We start from the raw sequence: 13236 nt of genomic DNA, 5'->3' as shown, positions 1-13236 counted from the left end.
AGCTTCAGATGTCCGTCATTAGTGCTTGGAACAAAAATATGAACATCGCCACATGCTCGCCACGAAGTCAAGTATATGCACGTCTGACCTCTGATAGTATGTTAGTATATGACACCTGACCTGGACACGTCACCAGGTAGTCTCCAGGCCATCAGAGGCAACAAACGCGGACACGCATTGCCCAGTCAAACAACGAATCGAATTTAAATCTGGAACTGTCACTTTTTCGCCATGACCGCGATTTGTTTGGTATATTCACCTTTGGTAACCTGACCTTTAATGGTCAACATATAGCCCTCAGATAGTTAAGGAAAACACGCTGTCACGCATTTAGTCATCATGAAAGTACGAAATCAAAATATGAAGACGGTCACATGCTCGCCATGGCGACAAGCACGTGCACTCTTGCTGCCAGGCTGCTGAAGGTCACGGTAAAGGCCTCAGGCCACTAGGGATAAGCAGCGCGGTTTCGCAAAACTCCGTCAACAACACACCGATTCAACATCCAAAAATGCCTCGTAAATGCCAGGACGTCAGCTATAGGCGACCATGTTGGTTATCTGCCCTTCGAAGGGCACCCACAGCTCATGGCATTAAGCGATGAAAAAAGACGGCACGAAATGTACCGTCGGTAATGAGTCGATTGTAAAGGCTGAGCACGACTACGTTACAGCACGCAATAAAAAATATTCAAAACCGCGACCCAATCTACTGCTGTAACTGTATAGCGGCCAGGGAGAGGTTTTCACGGGTAAGATTTCCGGTCCCCAATTTACTCGCCGCCTATGCCAATGCCCACCCACTACCAGGACGGATCCAGAAGGGGCCATGGGTTCATGCCATCTTACTGGCCCTCCAAGAGGTTTTGTTGTCCCAAACCAGCACCAAAATGTCATGGCGAAGAGGCGCCAAAACCATAATTGCGGAACGACGTACTAGCCCCTTGAGCCCCCTCGGTGAGGGGGCACCAAAACCTTTTTCATGGAATCATGATCTTTACTTTCAAGAGCCTCGCAATTCCAGGAGACACAACAAAGAACCCAAATCGCTATTTCCAAGAAAAATCCAAGGGAGACTACAAATGTTCGAGCCTGTGTTCGATCCCTCTTGTTGTTCACCTCTGATCGCTTGATGCTGCGCCGCTCGCCCCGCTCGCTAACTGCACTTCGGAAACGTGGCTGTCGCGAGAACCGTGTGGTGGCTTTCAGCCTCTGTCCAACGATTTACGTTGTTTAGTTTGTCGATACCCTGTTCTATGCCATTCCAGTCTGGTCGTTGGAAAGAAAAAAGCTCGTATTTATTTTACGAACTCTGCAACGTATGGCATTACTTTCATTTTAGGTTATTTGTTACAGTTAATCTGACACGTTCGGTCAGACAAAGAAGTGTCATTTTATTGTCATGTCTACGAACATTTTACCGCAAAGCACACTTTAGCTTAGAGCGCGTTGCCTTGACTCTGTAACACCCCAGCCATCCAGAGTTAAAGCCACGTAATCATATTTTGGCAAGAAATGTGCCTTTGTGACGGCAGGTGAGGCATCGGTATCGTGGCGTATGAATCACTGTGGCGCCGTCTGCATTGCACAGTGACACTAATGTCCGACTGCTGCTTGTTTTTGAAGGCAGTTGCCCAACGTATGTACCGCTTACGGAGAAAATTTCGATTGCTAACACTCTTGTTTTGACGGCTGCGTGCTCGAAACAGAGGACAGCTGTCAGTGGAAAGGTCAGCTGTCCCAGCAAAGGGCAGCTGTCAAAAGGCAGCAGGCCGATGCGTGCACACGATCATGCGCAGTCACGCGAGCACTGCGGGGACACACTTTTCGTTTTGAATGTGTTAATTAGGTCGCTACTTTTTATGTTTATTGCCTTTCATTTCATTCTTATGTTAGTTTCATTGAATTCATTTGCATTGCATTTTCATAACCCGCCAACTAGATCAGGTACAGCCACTAAGGCAGCAGTAACCAGCTAACGGCTGATGAAGGTGCAAGCAAACGTACTACTTACAAATTTCCAAGCAATCGCAGCCGGTAGGTGCGCCACCCGTCGGTGCGTCAGAAATGAGCCGAGAAGCCGGCAACGCTCCTTTTTCCGAAACCGGCTTCAAGCACAGTAAGCTACAGCAACACGCGCTTGTTTTAATCTAAACAGACCGGACAGTGAAAAATACATGGGCACATAGCTCAGTTTATTGAAATAATCCCCATTTAAAATATAATATTTTCTTTAATCTAACATTGAGGGAGCTTCACATTAAACAGGTGAGCTTAGACGTGGCTCACCAATTGACTTTGAATGCACTCGTAACAGAAATACGACGTTGAGAGTCGTCAACAAATTGACTTTAGGTCGTTTCCGTTGATGAATTGTTGAAAAGTATTTGCCATAAACCCCGCTGCGTCCGCCATATACTCTTTGAGGGGGGAGGGGAAGCAGAATATATCTCGTATCTACCGCAGCCTCCAGAGCTGTCCGCAGCCGTCGCAGGTTCCTGGTGGACAATCATGCTCACAATAGATCCCCAAGTCGCTGTTGCCACAGTAGGCTCCATAACTGTTCCAGTTTGTAGTCTCCGTAGCTGGTCATGTTGCGACCGTGGCCGGGTAACCGTTCAGTTCCCTCATAGTCAGTCTCATTAAAAAAATGTCATCATAGCATTACCTTTCACATAAAGGAAGCAACAGCCAAGACATTCCCAGCGTCAAATATTTCACGGCATCGAAGGTGAAGCAAGTGGTACCTAACCACTATCTTGCAACTGATTTCAGCCAGTCGTGTGGAAGACCTAGAATAATCAGTTTGAATGTTGCGAATGATGCCGTGAGCGATGCCTGTATTAATGTAGCCCTCGGGGGTGGTAAAACCTGTCGACTTAGTGGACAAGGTCGGCGAGAAAAATTCACATTCACGCGAAGCTTGGCGCCAAAAATGTCTTTAGACAGCAAACTTTGGTGACGGCCAAGACGAAAAAATAAAGCACACTATGCACAACATGACGTGAGGTCTCCATACATAGATATTGTGCCTCCATGGTAATAAGCTCCGACACATGACACAAGCAGACGTTTCTGCAAAAACTCTTTGCCGTACTCCACGGCGTCCTGGGATCTTTCTAGGCTTCATTCTAGCCCAGCGACAAAAATATCCTATGGTTGGCTCGGTGACAGGCCGGCGACAAACCAGTGTATTTCCAATAGCCCGGCCGGTCGGCCGATTCCCTGCTTTTGCCACCCGACTCTCAGTGGCCCAAACTAGACAGTATAAAGTACTGCAAAATATCTAGATATGGGGATTCATCTGGCCGCGGGCTTGTTTTGATTGTTGCGATGCGACTGACATGAGGTGAGCGGTGACTTTCAATGCAGTCCAACTTTGCAAGTGGCATCCGCATTGTAGTGTCATGAATACCTGCCTAGGCTTTAATTTCTAGCCTTGTTTATTTCATGGGCTGTGCCGAGATTTAGCATCCTGTCCTCAGCGATGTATTGACAGCTCAGGGTAAGCCGGCGGGATGATCCGATCACGGTAGAAACTGACCTTTGGTTATCCAAACCACCTTTTCAAGACACCGAAAAAGCTGTTGGCTCAACGAATAAATCACAAGCGACCAGGCTGCCTCCAATTCAAAGTGCCGTGGGTTCGATGTTGAAGGCTGATGGCACTCCTCATTAAGGAGAATAACTGGAGGTGACGATAGTTCTGAAATACCAATCTATGCCATTTTTGTGCTTGGCCTGGTTGAGAATGGTTACCAGTCACATAGATCTTCAAATCAGAGACTTTCCTACTTCTTATTCAGTTCAGGGCTCCCCCCCCCCCCCCCCTCCTAAGTGCGAGGAAGTGTGCTAATCTGGGAGACATCCATATTTTGGGGGTAATGTGTTGCGTGGCCGCGCGGGCGCACAACGGGCCAGCACTTGTTACATTAATGGAGCCATGTGTAGTAGGCCCTTTGACAACGGGTTCCAGGGCCGGCTTTCGGCCGGCCTGGTCAGCGGTTAACCGGCGCGGCCGGCTGTGTTTATGCCTCCGGGCCATTGTCCACGTGACCTGGCCGAGGTCGCATGCGCGGACCGGAGGGGCCGCAGGTAGCGACGGCCGGTTGAGATCGGGGGTTAAATCTGTACTGAGCAAGTGCTGGGTGTTGTTGCGAATTTAGTGTCCGAATCGTAATTCAAATACAGGTACATTGCATAATTTTCCGCTGCTCTCTAACCCATCATCAAAAATTACGCCCCTGCTTGAAATGCGATTATTTCATCAATGCTTTGATGGCTTTAAGCAGTTATTCACAATTCACTCTTTTGTTAACATCAATCTTTGTTGCTGGAAATTGACATGATGGGAGGGGGGGGGGGGGGTACAGGTTTCATTGTCATCTCCCCTTCACTGAGTTCTTTACTTTAAATAGGATGATGTGTTATGGTATAGTGGAACAAGTGTCCTATGAGGTCATTGAAAGGTTGGCTTTTGGTTGTCTCAGAGGACAATGTTGGCCATTTCCTGATGATAGTGCCCCTGCTGTAACAGGAAAGCCCTGGAGTCATTCATTCTGCAGTGCTCATTCATGTGCATATTTTCTCTGCATTTTTGAGCATAGCATTGCATGGGTGCAAATATGGTTTGTCTCATTACTGTTTTTGCTAACAATGAATTGTAAAATTGTCGTGATGGAACCATAAGCATAATCACTATATACATTTAAACACAGGCTGTGAAGGCAGGCAGCTTACCTTATATGCAGCCTACACTGACAGTAGGAGTCAGTATAGTTTGTGTGGTGGTGGCATAGTAAGAGGAGTGCAATTTTTATGCATGATTAGGGGGAGATAGCAAACCGTGGATCATGATCAATAAATCAACTGCAGAGAAGATGGTGTTGTAGCAGTGTCCCAGAATTGCCGACTTTGGGTGTAAAGCAGCACCCCATGAGGAGGAATTTTTCACTCCTTTTCCCCATATTTCATGTGAGTTTTTTCCCTCCTGCCTGACATTGTCTAATCGCACAGGCCAAACTCCCATTTCCCTTTCGGAGGTTTTCAGATGTCATCCCAAACCAAGCTCACTTGAAACCACCAAGCATAAATGAGGCTCCAAAGAACCTAAACACCTATGGATATGTCCTGCCTCACCTACATTTGAATCATGTCTATGTATGCACAGAGCAAGGGCGCCAGGTGCCTCCAAGCCCAAGAACCCCAGCGACCCCAGCCGCTTGCACGCATTGTTTGGTTTGTTTACAAAAGGTATCACAATCTGCAGCTCTGCACCAAATGCAAGGCTTTCATGCATCCCCTTTTTTGGTTTTACCACCACACCACGAAAACAGAGCCTGGTGCAAACACCAGTAAGGCCTGGTAGATAATTGTACTCCACGTATTTCTTTTTTCCCGAGGAAATTTGACCACTAAATTGCATCACTCTCGAAATGCTTGAGTGAAAAGTTCAAGAAATGTCTTCTAAATTAAACTTGCAAAATGAATATCACCATTTGAGCACGTATATTAACAGATTTTAAGTCAAGTCAACTGGTGATAAAATTTCTCGAGAAAAGTGCCAGTATTTATATTTATTTAGCTACTTTTGTTTTGCTTGGTATCATACCAGTGTGATACCGCTTTATTCTTCCTTCCTTTTCGATTGTCTTAAGAGGTATCATCTGCTGCTCAAAACTTTGACCAACTGCTCTACAAGAGGCTCCAACTGCAAACTTGCACGTATTTCATACATAAATTGGATTAATTCGCCAACCGCCCAAACATGTTTGATGTGCACCCAAGCGTGAACAATTCACAGGGAATGAAGGAGACAATTTGAAGCACGGAAACATCTTTTTACCGCCATTTTTGTCGTCTTCAACCTTTGGTTAACCGTTTTCTTGGTTCATGGCGGTGCTCAATAATGATAAATCCAAGCCTTTCAAGTGTCTGATTCACCAGGCTACCTGGCAAGGCTATTCTAGTGCTGCCATATAGAGCTTTGGGACAGACCTGACGCAGCTAATACAGAAGTGTTTGACGGCGAAATTCTGCCCTCTGAATAAGGCTATCTAACGAGGTAGAACCGTCCAGTCCGAAAAAGTGGCAACATCGAGCTTGCGTGAGAATAGAGGTAGTTTGGAAGCAAAGCCTACATGACGTCAAGTATACCATATCTGATGACGTCAGTGGCACGGAGTCCTCTCGGTTAGCCAGCTGACTGCTACACAACCCATTAGTCTGAATAGTGGGTATGTTTTGGTGGCGTGCGCCTGGCGGTTCCCCGTTGGACTGAAGAGAAATTATCCGTCATTTCGTTATTCGCACACATTTCTGAAATGAACAGTAAGTACTGGAACAGTTTAGCCTGATCAGAATGTAAGATTTTTGCATGTTTGATAATGTAACACGGGGTTATATGTTATGCGACGTTTGTGGTGTATTGCATTCCATGACTAGGCTTGTCCAGGGCTGGTTTGTCGTTAGATGGCCTTAGGCTTGTCTGTGCCTTTTGTGCCTGGTGGCAGAGGTGAACAGCTCAACTTGCACAATTTGCCCTGTCTATAGGTATGATTATATGAACATTTGCAATATTGATTTGTAACAGCTTCCACTCTTCTTATCACAGTGATGTGAGTACAGTAAGGTAAGTACAGTAAAACGCTATGATACTGGCCTTATGATGCTACAGTCAAGTGTTTTTTTACTTAAGGGTTGTACACATATGCATAATAAAATATTCAGACCGAGCATTTTAAATGTTACCAATCGTTCAAGACAAACTGCACAGAAGATCTCTCGTACAAGGCGTAGTCATGGCAACTGATCGCAACTCTCTGATATGAAGCGCCAGGCAACTGCGATACGCGATGCGCTACAAACGCCGCATGACATTTAACCCCTAGTTATGTACACCCCACGGAAGAATATAAAATTCTGATGAGGTTCAACTGTTCCGAGATTCAATCTCCTTCCCAGAATTGTGTTTGCATGACAAAACCATAGACCATTCATTCAGAGTCCAACCGGGAAGCGCCAGCCGCACGCCCCCAAAACGAACTCTTTCGCACGAACACCTAAATTCTCTGATTCTCTACCTAGATACCTGGCATCTCTGATTTTGAACTTGGTCCTTGAAGGATTGATATGCACAAAATTTGAGGATAAACTCAGCTTATCAAAGTGAGGTATTTGATGTCCAGTGAGATTTCCAGTTTTAGACCACTTGCCTGACAGACAGTGCCACTAAGCAATCAGAGGAGTGCTGTTTTTTTTTTAGCAAGATTGAGCCTGATTGATGCATCTCATTGAAATCCTTGCCATGTTTGGCCAATTATGAAAAGCTGGTATCACAAACCAAGAGCTGTTTCAAATCACAGTGTCTTCTAATATATGTTTGATATTATCATGTGTGCATATTTGAGAATGCCCTTAAAATTTCCGGATAAGTTAACTGATGATCTTTATTTCAGGAATGCTTTTCTGCTCCAGCTTTGGGAAATGTTTTGGGTGTGTACCAAGTGGTCTTAAGTTGGTGGTAGATAATATGTTGGAGCATGCTAGGTAAAACAGAACCAAAATTGGGCATAGGGTATCAGTTTATTGGGAGCCTACAGATGCAGAAAGATCTCTCAGCTGTAAGGGGGAGTGTTTTTCCAATGTTATACCGGAGTGCGGTGTGGTGTCCGATACGTTGTGTAGACGGCGTGCTCGCGCCAGGCACCGCATATCCCGCCGCTTGTCAGGGCCGCGTCGCGGCAGCCGGCACTGCAAAATGGATTAAGTCGCATTACCTCGACCTCTTGAAATCAACGGCTGCCGATTGTGCGCCCCAGCCTATATCAGGCACTGCATATCGCGCCGCTTGTCATGGCCGCGTCACGGCAGCCGGCGCTGAGAGATAGATCAAGTCGCATTGCCTCGACCTCTTGAAATCAACGGCTGCCGATTGTGCGCCCGAGCCTATATCAGGCGTGGGATGCGGATGAGGGGTTAGTCGGGTCCTAGCTCCCGACTGACGAGGTAGGCGATCTGTATGTCCCCGCCCTCCCTTCGAGCCGCTGGAAACGGATAAAGGGTTTGTGCCCGACCTTACTCACCTACGGCCGACGGCACGGGGGGGGGACCACAATCCCGTCCTACTACCAACCCCTACTGGAGGCTCAATGGCAGTGAGCTCCACTGCTGCGCCGACAGATGTGGTGCACGCAGAATGATATTGTGCGTATAATACAGCAGTATGATTGGGGCAAGTGAGTTAGAGTGGTCCCCAGAATAGAACGGAATGAGTTGGAACGGTGTCTGGCATAACACCAGAAACAAAACTAGCGTGATCAGTATTTTCATGAGGTTATTTATCAAGACCAGAGGTCCGTAAGTAGCCATAAAGGCCCTTAGACGACAAGTGTGCCCCTGGTGACCAGAAACCACTGAATGGCCAGGGGGGAAGGGGGCGGAGAGTCGTCACATGAGGCCTCCTGAGTATCGGGGAGGAACAATTTGTTCCGGTCTGAACTTCTATTCTGTCAAATCAACTATCGCGAAGCATTTTTCAATCGGTAGGCTCATTTTTCGATCTGTGTATGTTGAATAGGGCCCTCCCAAAAGAGCCCTTGAACCCCGAACCCTACCATTTTCTAGTTTTCAGGGTCCAAGGGAGGAGGAGGGGGAACAGACCCCCTCGACCCTCACAGGATCTCGAGCCATGGCCGCAGGCGTCATCATGCGTGTAAATTTTTGGAGGATCCAGTAATCGTGCCGCGTTTTGTCATCCAAGACCTTTTAGCCAGTTGTGTACACGCACAACTGGTGACAACAACACGTGACAAATGTTTCGCAGCTTAATGCTCTAGGTCTAGGCCATCTAGGCCATCAAGGTCATCTAAAAGTTATGTTATTTTTGGGGAAGAGAGATTGTTTTGTGGAGCATACCCAATATTGCCCTCGACATAGGTCAACAATGACAATCAAAATAAGTTCTTCAAAGTGATTTAAAGTGTTTTGATTTGTGCGTTGTCAACTTTGTCTAATGTCAACAAGCATACACAAATGAACTGGATAAAAATGGAAGTTGAAACCAGCCAAAAACTAGCTTTAAATATCACGTTTTTATCACAAGTGCTGCTGTCAACAGACAGATGAGTTGGGATGATGTTCATCACATGGGCTACTTTCAAGTTAGGTTAAGTTGGTCAAGTGCATGCCAAGTGGCAACAGGAATTGTGCAAGAAGCAGTAACTCACAACTGCTGCTGTGATACGAACAGGTTATACAGGATGAGATGATGTAAGGCCTCTTTGGGTTAGGCATAGGCTACTTTCATGGAAATAGGCATTGGTATTCTGTAAGAAACAGTGACAAAATGTTTGTTTTCCCTGACACCATCTTAACAGAAGCCGGAAGTATGTCTATTGTGTTTAACTTGGTGAGGGGCTGATGTGTGGGAGTCCAAGGTTTTTTTGAGTGTTTTATGCTTGTTAAATTTTATGTTGTTATTTTGTTATTGAATCTCTTTGCTTTGTTTTGTTTCAGAAGTGCTGCGGAAGGGAATTAAAAAGTGCAGCATCCAATTATTGGTGTTAATAATTTGTTATGCTCATAATACCGCCATGAAATTACTATGCTTTAACACGCGCCCGGTTGGCCGGCTAGATGCCCTTCGCTCGGGGGGGGGGGTCAATTTGACCCCCCTCTGAGATCTCGGGAACTTAGAAAGCTAGAGACACTAAATTTACAGGGTGTCTTGACCTATACGTGACCTCCCTTATTTTAGTGTTTTAGCTTCCTAGGTCATGACCTTCAGGTCGAATAAGGTCAAACAAGGTCAAATTCCAGGTTAGTCTCCAAAGCGCCCCCAGAACCTAGGCAAGTGTCTCTAAGCAAAAGGTCACAAGCCCATTTGAGGTCATTGACCTTGTTTGGCCCTTTGAAGGTCATGGTGACTAAAATGATACAAGACTGCTCTGCGTTGTGCATTTGAATAAGCGACAAAGAATACGCTAGGCAGTATGTTCCTAAAACAAAACGTTCGACCCGTGTCATCTTAGGCCAATGGCCTGTTCTGACCTCTAAGAAGTCAATCAAAGATGTATAATGCGGTTCCTGCGGTCAACAAATTCGAAGTGAGCACCAGAACCTATCCCATACAGCAAGCCCTTGAGTAATAAATCACGTTGGCGTTGACCTTGGTCTGGTCATCATACCTGACCGTAGGTCAACGTAATCTGCGCATTCAATATTTGTGGTGCCTAAGAATGCATCTCAGAGATGTAGGTCTTCGTCAAACACTCCGTTGTTGTATCAGATCGAACAATTCCCTAGAAATTGCCCCCGCTGAAACCATGGGCTGACTTTGACCTGCCATAGGTCAGTGGCCTTGCAAGGTACATGTAACGTTTGCATGTGAAACGATCTGCTATGCAACTTTCTGCAGCTATGCAAAATTTGGCGCGGCTGCGCCGCGCCGTTCAGAAACCATTCGGGAAAAGCCCTCGGGGGGGGGGGGGTAGTTTGCCCTCCCCCCGCCCGAGCGCGTGTTAATGTATTCTGTTTCACTTTAGTGGCCTAAGATGTTAAAAAACGAAATAGTTTCGTCAGGTTCCTGATATTACGTCCATGCCAACTTGAAATAGATGTCTTTGTTTGCTGAAGCATCAGTCACGAGCTCACAAGTTCCATCTTTTGTAAACTGATCTTTTCACTCCCGCACGGTCTTTTTGCGATGAAATTTTTCACTCCCAACCTAGTCCAAAAGCGATTCTAGCTCCCTGGGTTGTAGTATAGTTCGTTTTTTCTCATGCATTTTTTTGTAATTTTCCAGGCAGAAATGTTGACTCGGGGAGGAATCAGCATTGAGGGGGCCCAACCCACCATGTGGTGGTGGCATAAAGACAGGATTGCCAATTGTTATGCATGATTAGGGGAGATGGCAACCCATGGATCGTGGTCAATAAATTAAGTTCAAAGGATATTTTTTGTGCTGCAGCTGGTTTTTCTCATATCTTTTCGTCATTTTCCAGCTAGGCGTATTGGCTGGCGAAGGGGGGGGGGGGTTGGAGGAATCGGCATTGAGGGGACCCAACGCAACAAGGATATTGGGCAGTGCCACAGAAATTAATTTGAATTGACACTCCTGCATTATGCATGGCGGACATAACATGTAACCTTAGATTTGCATGCTACTCGCATGCAAAGGGCAATTTTGGCTTGCTGACCATACCAATGTTTGGATGTTGGTAATGAGATTTGTCATTCTGCTGTGGCAATTGTTTTCATGAACTGAGATGCAGATTTGTATACCAGCATATATAAAATAAATAAAAAATGATGGCAGCCAATAATTTTAACCTCTCCCCTGAATCCCTTTGCATGATCATATATGCATAACCATGCCCTTTGCATGATCATATATACAAAGTCATACCATGAAGTGACAGGGAACATAGAGGCGTGCCCCTTGTTTAATTATGAGTACAATGGCATGTAGTTTTATCTGTTTGAAGCTTATATTTATAATGTAGGGTTTCGTTCATGTAACAGTGCCGACCACCGCGCGCGGTCCACAGAATCGTCGATTACTCTCCGCCGCACCCACCGGCCTTGAATCGTCTAGCAATGTCGTGAAAAAGCATCGCTACTGTGAAACCAGAATTGCTAGGGCACTTTTTTGTGTCAACACGCGTACAATGGATGGCCCAGAAACTACCAAAGAAATGAACAAGATTGCACAATATGCCGCATTGGCATTCTCAGACAACCGTAGGGGGGGGGGGGGGGTTCGCATCGCCCACCCTCCCCCCTCCTGTCAGAGCGAGTAACTTGTTCAGAAAGTGCTACCCGCCTGATGCTAAGTTATTGACAAATTTTCATACAGTTGTTGGGGCACGACGAAGGCACCCACCAGTCAAACCATGTCACGCCAGGTTTGGGGCATACGTAAGGTGGATACTTTGATGACAGTTGAGATGGGGCTCGGAGCGTAAACATGATTTTCATAAGGGGCATGACCTTGGGGAGACCCTCTTATCTGACATCATTCCCAGTGCCGCTTGATGCTGGTTCGGAATCTGCCATGCGTTCTGCTGCCCCGTTTATCGGGGTCCTTCGCTTATTTGCGGTCGAGGAGAGCAGATCCAGTCGTAGTCCGACTTTGAAGGTGAGGCCCTGGCAAGTCCCGAGGGTGAAAGAAAACTCCTGTCGTGGTTGGGCCATCTGATTAGTCTGGGACAGGTGCGTCTGCTTTCTTAGCAGCAGCACTTATCGTGATATTTGTTCAAGGGCAGTGTGTGACTGAGCGTTTCGGTTACGTGCATGATATTTAAATTCGCAGTGATGAAAAAGACTTTCGATGATCAGCTGATTACTGATGAGGCTGCTGGGTATGGACTTAATGACCAGTTTGCCATCTAATGTCACATTTCGCTACTGGCGACAATTTTTCTCCCAAAAATTTGGTCGGCGACAAAAAGTATACTTTAACCACCCCTGGTAGCCTTTTTCACGCAACCGTTCATACAACTGCCATCTTAATTGGTCCCGCGGTCCCGCCACATTGTGCAGGTACCTGACTTCCTTATTCTAGTTAAGCAGGTAATTTCTGATTTCTTCCTGGGAGTGTATGGGCGTATCTCTGATGCGCATCGATTTTATCGATTCCAAATCTCGCGACAAACTGCAAGCAGGCCTCAAATGACTGTGTTACAAAATCAGCGCATTTAGTATCTTTTCGAGTCTTACGTGTTCTATCTGCTCGCGCTCCCTTCAGTCAGATCACGGCCATTCAGCCCAGACACGAGCGCTGCGAAGCGGTAGCTGTCTTAACACGCGAGGCGGGCAGACGGCGCCGACCCCGGCGGGCGGCGCCCCAGGTAGTACACCGCCGGTCGGGGCAGCGGCGTACCGAGGTACAGCAGCACTGGCGGCGTGAGCAGGGGCGGACTCAGGCGCACGCCAATAACATCACGATACAGTATCCAACTAGATGTGTCATATAGCAACGACCGCAGACAGCAGACATGTGGAGCGCCGGTCCTTGCATGCATAAGCAGCACTTCCTTGGCATGCTTTCTCTGAGACTATTCCTCACAGACGCTGATAATCCATTCTTTAAAAGATGGCGATGAAATTCGGTCTTCGACTTCCCACGCTGCGGTTTGCCCTGCTGGTGAGCGGCTTCAAAGATTTCCGTGAGTCGACCAGACATGTCCCTCAGGATCTGGCGAGTGAGAGTGGAAACGTGTCTATCTGGATTCCG

This window comes from Pollicipes pollicipes, unplaced genomic scaffold (assembly GCF_011947565.3).
Source record: "Pollicipes pollicipes isolate AB1234 unplaced genomic scaffold, Ppol_2.1 Scaffold_7231;HRSCAF=8579_pilon_pilon_pilon, whole genome shotgun sequence".
Classification (NCBI taxonomy): Eukaryota; Metazoa; Arthropoda; class Thecostraca; order Pollicipedomorpha; family Pollicipedidae; genus Pollicipes; species Pollicipes pollicipes.
The sequence above is the reverse complement of the archived record's forward strand: the minus strand, read 5'-3'. Positions refer to the sequence as shown.